The following is a 9,055-nucleotide window of genomic DNA, read 5'->3' as shown; positions in this document are numbered from 1 at the left end:
TTTGCCTTGTGAATTCATTCCGTCACTGGCACCAAGGTGCTGGGAGGCTGCCAGCTTGAGAGTTGCCACTGTTGCGCTCTGACAGATCACTTTACTAGTGTCTGTTCTCCCTTTTTTAGTGCAGGCTCCATTCTGCAAGGTCCTGACCTCTTTTGGGTAGAGAGTATGGTACGATTTTATTTACACTGCAGATGGCTTCCATGGTCAGTAGAGCTACAGCTCCTGTGTTCTCCATGCCACCAGTTCACTGCTTTCTCCAGGGACCGAGAGGAGGTAGTGGTGCTCGGCTTAACTCCTGGTTGTTGGGAGGCGTAGCTTGGTGCTGTTCCCACATTGCAGCCTTGTCTTGCAGTCTCACCTGCCTTGTAGCTATGGGCGAACTCTGCCAGTGACATCTTCCTCAGGAATCTTCTCCCTTCTTCTCTTGAGCTGGACTTTTTTATTCTGAGGATGAAGTAGTCGTACATTGGGCAGTCTTCCTATGCTGGAAAGAGCTCCTAAATGCTTCTCATTGCATTGCAGCCAGCACCCCACGCTTCCCAGCAGCTGTGCAGATGCCAAGGACTTTCTTCTTAACACAAGTGCAGTCAGAACTGTGGTGGGTGCTCTTAGTCAACTAAACCCATGCCCGTAGTTTCCACAGGCCCCTAGCTATTCCCATGTTTCTGAGATCCATTACAATGTTTCTAAACTTGTCTCTGGCTTTATACCCTTTCCCAGTGCGGACACTTTTTATGCTGCCCTTAACACTGTCAATGGGGATGTGCTTTGGTCACCTATACTGTATGTTACTCCTGGCAGAGGCTCGTTACTTTTCTTTTTACCCTTTATTTATTCCCACTTAATAGAGGCCCTTCTGTAGAAATCTTTAGGATCCTGGTATCTTCTCAGACAGGTTCCGTGTTTCCTGAAGCTGCTTTGAGGTGCAGAGGGCCTGGCTTCAGCCTGCACCTGCAGGCCGTGTTGCATGTTTTTAGAAACCAGGAGCTGTGGATGATACAGGTCAAATGTTCCCTCTGGTGAATTTCTGGCAGAGTTCAGCCAAAATTTGGAAGCCTGTGGTTGTAGTAGCTGATTTTGTAAATAGTTTGTATAATAAATAAAATATTTTAAAAATGCTGCCTTCTCAGCTTGGCATTCTTTCAGGGTGTTCTTTCAAACTGGTTAGTGCTGTCCGTGGGCGAGGGGCCTCTCCAGGTCTTCGGGTGTCTTGCTGAGATCTGCTGCAGGGGGGAAAGAATGGTTCTCCACCTGCAGCCTTTCAGGATGCCTGACTGAACCCAGGACCTGTGAGTTTCTGGGAAGAGGCAGGATTCTGGGCTGGGGCTCGCAGGCTACTGTGAGGTCTCTCTGCAGTAGACTGGAAAATGGGCTGAAGCAGCTGGTAATGCCAGAAAGTATTTTAAGGACTCTTTTATGTAAATTGATAATGCAGTTGGTGAAATTACTTTTTCATCTCACTGTGTATTATCCGACTCTTTGAGATGCAGGTATTTGTACTGCTTGTGCTTCACTGTACTGTCAAGAGGGTTAGATAAAGTCAGGAGAAGAGGGGGCATTTGAGTCCTTTGCACCTTTTTAAGTTGTACAAAATGTACCTGCAAGTGTCTGCTAGCAAACAACAGAGTAATTAGTAAGTTGCCCCCTTCAGGGGCAATATCCAAATCCTGTGATTCTCTGAGCTAGCAAACAACAGAGTAATTAGTAAGTTGACAGCTTGTTGCCTTCAGGGGCAATATCCAATTCCTGTGATTCTCTGAACTTGGTCAGGAGAAGAGGGGGCATTTGAGTCCTTTGCACCTTTTTAAGTTGTACAAAATGTACCTGCAAGTATCTGCTAGCAAACAACAGAGTAATTAGTAAGTTGCCCCCTTCAGGGGCAATATCCAAATCCTGTGATTCTCTGAGCTTGAGCTGTACCAAGCTCTGATGAAAAGCATTCAGTTTATCACTGATTTTCCTTGGACTTTTTTTTTTTTTTTGGTAGCTTAAGAATTAAAATCATAATTTTAAAAGTTGAGAAGATTCTGCAACAATATTCTGTGTCCATTAGCATTGCTGCCTGTAAAATGGTGAAAACACTGTTTCCTGGGCTGTACAAAAGTTTAGCCCATCTTCAGCTAGCATAGCATTGGCTGGCTGCGTGTGTTCCACCATATAACTAGGCACATGTCCTAACATATTATGAAACCAGTATCTAGCGTTGATTCTGGCTTTCAAATCATGAGTACTAGCTAAAGAATAGAGTGAGCAGTGTACGTGAGTCTTGGGGATTGCCTCTGTAGCACTGTGCTGGGTCATGGTATTATTTAGAAGCTCCTTGTGAGAACAAAGTTGTCTTATGCTGGACTCAGAAGACAGAGGTTAGATAAAGCAATGGTGAGCGTTATGAAGAATCCAGAAACTGAAGTTCCAGTGTCCCCTGGAAATCGCAGAGGTTGTGAGTCTAGAGCTGCTGGAGTTGGGGTTGGGGCACTAAAAGGTAGGTGACTTTATCTGCAAACCTGGCATGAGCAAAATGATACTCAGCAAACCATGTGGACATGTCTTTACATGCCATGACCAGTATTCCTCATGGGAAGGGGGCCAAGCTGGGGCTGGAGTTTTCAGAAACATGATCTTGTTTGGGTGTGAAGGAGGGAGCTCAGCTTGCTGGATTACTTTAGCATGAAGTAGGTTCTAAAGTTTCTGCTTCTCTTTGCAGGATGCATGATATCATCTGGCTGCCCGCATTGTCTGTCCTGATCACCAGTTTCTTGTGATGTCTTGGAGAGGGAGTGGTGACAGTGACCTATTGCTGACTCCACAGCCTTCATTTATCCTGGCACCTGGCATGGACTTCGGGCTGGGAGAGAAATCATGCCAATGCACTTCATGCTGGAATCCTACGTGCCCCAGCTTGTGTCTCCAGCAATAGCAAGGAGTTGCCCGTTGTCTTAGGATCCTTGATTCCATACACAGCCACTTGACCTGAGGTGTGTCAAGATGTGCTGCTTGGGAAACTGGATTTTTGTGCATTCAGTTCCTCTGCTCAGCTTTCTGTTTGCCTCAATTGTAGAACTACGGAGAAGGAATTTCTTCAGATACCTGAATGAGAAAATGAGGAAATAATGCTTGATTTGGATAAGATTTCTTCTTGCTTTCATAGTGTTATGGCTGAGTTGGTCAGTTGGACCAGGCTGTAACTCCTGGTTCCCATAGTGACTTACTATGTTTTGTATGATTTTGGCTTTTCTGCTACCATCTTGTGTCTGACTGACCTGGCACATGACAGCAGAAAGAGTTTGAACGTGTGATTATGGGAACTATAAAAGGAAAACACTTACGGGAAACAGCAAAGTCCACCAGAACCTCAGCCTGTCTTGGCTTCAGCCTTAGAGTGCAGAATCTGAAATTTTAGAATCTTTCTCTTAAACTCTTTCCTTGTTTGGTTTTTTTCATTGAATGCGTGAGAAACCCTAATCTCTGCTCTCCAGAGCATGAAACTTGATTGTAGGAGGGAGGTGTTACTGCATGAATGTGTTCATTTTTAGACATAATTCGCTATAACTTTTTTTGCAGTAAAACGAAACAGCTGTAGCTGAAGTTCACCCAAAATTCCCAATCAGTCTTTTCCAGTTACCCTTCTGCAGGGATGGCGTGCTACAAAGTATGTTGAGGCGTGGGCAATTGCACATGGGGTTGGAAGTGGGGAGTGAGGCTGAGAGCCAAACCTCTCAGCCTTGGTATAAAGCTGCAATGAATGCAGATGAAGGAAGCAGAGCTCTTGCACCATATGAGGGATGGAGAAACTGGAATTGGCCTAAGGCTGCTCCAGAGTTTTCTCTGAGGCACGTGAAGGCCAGACTGAGTTTGGGTGGTTTTTGGGGAAGTGACTGCAGTGGCCAAAACTAAATTCTTCTCTCCCTCTTGAGGCAATTCTCTGATAAGCTGCGAGAAGTGTGTTGGCCCGTACCCACCCCTTAATTTAGGAATTTATGCTAACATAATTCTGATGGCCTGTAAACTGATACAATTTTCTGAGTAATCTTAGAAATCTCATCTCTTACCAGAAGGAACAGCTGCTTGGGGCTCTCTTGTGCTTCAGTAGCTGAAGTGTGAGGTTGCCTCGAGATGAGATAGTGCCGCTTACGGCAGTGAGTGAAGAAATGCAGGGAAATACAATTCTTGGCAGTCCTCTTGGAGGATGATGGAACCAACTGTGGGGCGTTCAGATTTGTCTGGGGAAGTGATTTGCTGTTAGAGGCTAGCTCAGATTTGCGGAGGCCTCTATTGCTGGTGTGGAACAGACTCGGACTCCTTCTTAGGGACAACTTGCAGCCCCTTCTCCCTTGTCTATGACTAGAGCAGTCAGCAGTGGTACGCAGCCTTCCCTCTCCTAGGCCCTTTCATATTGGGCAATACACTGGTAGCAATTGTAGTCACTGTTGAAACTAAAAGTTATAATACAAAAATGTCACCTTGGCGTCTTCTAGTAAGACATTGAACCATTGTCTTTCTGCTGCATGTCCTCACCCACTGAGAGCAGCTCACTGGGCTGCTGTCTCTTATGTTGACCAGTGTTGTCTTGTTTCCTTCTGCTTGCTCTCTTCCTGTTCATCTTCTGTCCTTTCTCTCCATCTTGTTCCCCATCCCAAAGAGCAGACAGTCTCTCTGTGTCCAGATGTTGTATAGCTCCTTGCACAATGGGGCCCTGTTTCAAGATGGGGGCTCCTAGTGCTACACAGTATTGCTATTAAAAATTGAGGGCCTAGTTGTAGATAGCCCTAAGGCTGTCAAGTTGGAGGAACTGGGCAGATGCTGGCTGTTCTGGTAATGAACCTTCTCCTTTTTAGAAGACTTTCATGACATCTGCCCTGGTGCCCACGTCTGCCACACTCCCTGACTCAGCTCCGTGCTCCGAATTCTGCTGCCTGACAGTCCTCCAAGCAGAGCCGTGGTGCCCCCAGTTCAGGGATGCTCAAGGTGATGCGGGGCTCAGGGATGCTCAAGGTGCCTCGGTGCAGGGACAGGTAGCAGTGTGGCAGCCCTTTTCTGCCGACAGAAGGTGACTGTGGCTGCTTGGCCACCAGAGGGAGACCGATAGTCAACTTGAGCTGGTCTGGTTTAAGAGTGGCCAACTTCAGCTCTCTTGAAACCCTGCGGGTTGGGTGACTGTTGTCTGGGGTTTTTTTTTGTTCAGCGGACCTCTTAGTCTAGCAAACAAGTTGGCTGGCAGATTCTCTTGCTGTGCTTCTAACCCCAAACTGGAGTGTACGAGAAGTGAGCATCTAGGAAACATCCCCTCGTTCGGCACAAGTCCCTGTTGCACCGCTCCTCCTTGCCCTTTTGTTTTCCAACAGGCAACACATTTAAAATGCATGAAAGGAAGTTGGATTTACATATGTATGATTAACCTGCAGCACTCTCTCAGGAGACTCGGGACAAATAGCTTAGTAAGAATAATGTGCTTAATATGAACAAACAACAGCAGTAACACTAACCAGATTAGATGTATTCCCTCAGGCTTTAAGACACAGATTAGTCATCGGTTTGCCAGGGGAGAGGGTGTTTTAACACATGGACCAAAAGCAGAATTGAGCTTATGCACAGAACTGATACTCTTTTTTCAGGGCACATTATAACTAAATGGACTGTTTTTATTAACTGCAGGCACCACTAGCCTTTCCAGAGAGCCTGGGGGAGTGGAAGTTGACATGAGCTTGGATGAGTTGCAGTTAGTGACTGGAGCAGTGCTGCAGCTCCAGGGACAGAAGGGAAAAAGGACCCTGTTACCTCCCTTGGGGGGGCAACTGTCCTGAAGTCCCTGCACAGGCAGTGCCTGCCTTGGACACTCTCTGCATCAGGTTGTTTTTAAGTAGAGCTGGCTTGGCGCAGCTGACCTCACACTTTGCAGTTAGCGGCGCCAGTGGCCTGTTGGTAGTGGCTTTGGAAGGTGCTCTGGGAATGTCTTTCTAGGAGTTGGCTCTGCTGTGCCTCAGCCCCTCCACTTCCTGCTCCTGAGCAGGGCTGAGCTGCGATTTGAGTGCAAAGTGGCAGGGTTTCAGAAGAGCCGCATACCAGACACATTAGTGAGGTGTAATGCGCTTGGTGCTGCCGTGCCGGCTCAGGCTTGAGGCTCTGACCTTGATGGATCTGCTCCCAGGCAGTGCAAGGAGCAGACGAAAAGACACCAGGTCAAACAGCAAGAGCAGAGGGAGGAAGGTAAAGAGTCATGGGACTGGTGGTGTTGGACCCAAGAGGCATCTTTAGATTCTAGATCAGAAATGCTTACGGATCAGAAGGCATCTCTCTGGCTGCATTTCTCAGCAGGATCCCTGCTCCTCAAGCGCTCAGTTCAGCACTGGAGGTTTAGGATTGTGCGAAGATGTAGTCTGTGGAAACAGATAGAGGACTGGAGTCCAATACAAGGTTGTGGTGTTGAAGTAGGAGTTTATAAAAGGCCGAAGGGTGCAGAGGAAACACACAGCCCCTCCTGATCCCTTTGTCTTGTCGAACAACGTCAAAGCGACAGCCAGCAGGGATTGAAAGGCAACAAGCATGTGGCTAATCAAAGCTGTCTGCTCCACAGATGGACTGAAGAAAGCAAGAGCTTTCCTCCCTGTCCTCCTAAGGACGAATAAAAGAGTGTGACGTGGATGTGGATAATGAAAACATCCATGGTTAAATAAGATTTAAAGCAAACAAACCTTCCTGCTTCAGGGCCAAAGCCTGCCTCTGACAGACAGGAGTTAGAAAGGAGCTTGCTTTCTGCTTCTCTTAAAGCTGGCCACTGTCCTGTGCAGGATGCTGACCTGGAGGAGTGTTCCGTGACTTGTGGCCCTAGGCAGGAAGAAGGAGGCAGAACCTGCTTTAATCCTGTCATAGATGTCATGCTAATTAGGATTGAGCTAATTTAATACTTGAATAAGGAACAGGCAGATCCTTCACAGAACTGGGTGTTAATGGCTTTCCAGAAGCCCTCTGCCATCTAGGGGAGGGTTTGCTGTGCCTGCAAGAGGGGCTGCACAGAGAAGGGGCTCTCCCTCACGCCCTGTGGTCCCAGTGGAGCACCTACCATGTTCCCAGTGGGTGTACCAATGTAGAGCCCCGCCAAATATGGTGAGAAGTCTTGACATGTTTCCAGAGCTTTTAGGTATCTGCTATTAGCCAAATTTTGGTAGTGTTGTTTTGTTCCCTGGATAGCTAACTTCCTTTATATTCCTCTCTGAGCTGTTGGATGGATGTGAGGTGATGACAAAGCATGAGCCTGGAAGGGAGCTGTGTTGTGGGGCTGGGTCAGGGAGCCACACAGCTGTGTTCTTACATGTCCTAGAGCTAGCAGACTCATGGCAGGGAGTGTGCACACTGCTCTACGAGGCCAACATCTGCCCCGTACCCTTCTCGAGCCATGACCTCTGCTTGTACGTACAAAAGCACCTTTTTTCCTCTGTGGCCTCAGCGCCAGCGCAGGTTCGATGAGGAGGAGGGTTGTCTCCTGAAGCCCATCCTTGGTGAGCCCCATGAAGGGGTGGATGCAGCTGTGGTTTCTTCTCTGCCTCCTCACCTTCATCTCTCTCCCTGCATGTCATCCCCTATCCCCTGCCCTGTTCCCTTCCACTATCGGTCCTTCTCCGCTCTGTTTGCCAATGTGGCAGTGGAGAAGACTAAGTGTCCTGATGTACTCTGGCTTGGCCTTCTCCTTTCTCCAGAAACCTGCACAGGCAGAGCTCCCTCCCCAGTTTTCTCTGGCTGTCTTTTGCCTTTCTAATCAGTCATGGCAATTTACCCTGGCACTGTTTGGCAGGGGCCGTACCTTGGCATCATGAGCAGCCAGGGTCAGCTGTCAGCCTCTGAGCCATGAGCCTAATGCAACAGAACAGATGTAGGTATTTTTTCCAAGTTTTCCCTGGGCAGCAGGATTAAAGTCTCTGTTCTCAGCTGGGGTCCACAGTGTAGTCACTTCCCTCTGTGTTACACAACACCCTATTAAGAAGAACAGCACAAACATGTTCATTGGGATCCCTTCCCCCAACCCTAGAAGACCAAGGAACACAGGCAAGCGAGGTTTCCAAAGCTGCCTGTTTGGTCCAGGAGCCCTGAGATAATCCTGCCCAGGCATCCCCCTGTGAAAGGGCCCTGCCGCTCTCCATCCTTGCGGTGCCAGGGGTAATAGGGAATGGGGAGGGGTGGGTAAAGGAGCAGTGGGGTCATGTTCTTCTTAAATCCATCCGGCTGTGTGCAAACCTGAGTGGGTACCAACAGGGGGGAGAAACTAGTGTGGCAGCATCACTGCGAGGCCTGGTGTCTGCGCCTGCCCCTGAGCTGGAGGCTTCTGAGTGTGCGTGCGTGCATGAGCAAACATGCAAACAAAAGGGAGTGACGAGAAACCCTGAGGGGTGTCTCGGTGCTAGCAAGGGAGATGGGGTGAGGGTGCGGTCCAGGCAAACTTTCTTGCTTGAATTCAAAGGTGTCATGTCCTGAGAAGACTCCGGTGTTTTCTGATGGCTGCAAAGGTACTGAGGGAGCTTGCTGGAAACAGGGAGGCAGCGTGCTCTCCTTAGCCGATCCTGAAGTTGTTGGCCACAGAGAGGGACTGCAGGCACCCTTGGTGAGCAGGAGAGGGCTTCCTCAGCAGACCAAAGGGAGCAGTCAAGTCCATGTGAGCACACACGAGGATCTGCTGTCTCTGTTCACCAATTACTTGCTTTAGTGACAAAAGACCATAAATGAACAAGAGAGTTAATTAGGTCCACCGCAGGCCAGGCTTGGAGGCCTGCAGGGCTGAGACGTCTGGAGCAGGTTCAAAGGCGCAGGGGGAGGAGAAGGCCCTGGAGCTTTGTGTAGCAAACAAAGGTGCTGCTGGTTCTCCCCCTCGGGGAGCACTGTGAAAAACCATCTCTGACCAGAAGGATGGCCCCCAGGAGGGGGAGAGACCAGCTCCTGGCAGCATCTGTTTGTTCAAGCCCCTGGTGAAGGACTTAAACAGCTTGTTAATTCACTCCTTTGTCCAGCTGCAGACCCTTTGTCATTGCAAGTGAGCCTGCAGGGCAGTGTGTGCAGTTGTGAGCCAGCT

This window comes from Fulmarus glacialis, unplaced genomic scaffold (genome assembly GCF_000690835.1).
Source record: "Fulmarus glacialis isolate BGI_N327 unplaced genomic scaffold, ASM69083v1 scaffold1485, whole genome shotgun sequence".
NCBI lineage: Eukaryota > Metazoa > Chordata > Aves > Procellariiformes > Procellariidae > Fulmarus > Fulmarus glacialis.
This window is presented reverse-complemented; position numbering follows the sequence as displayed.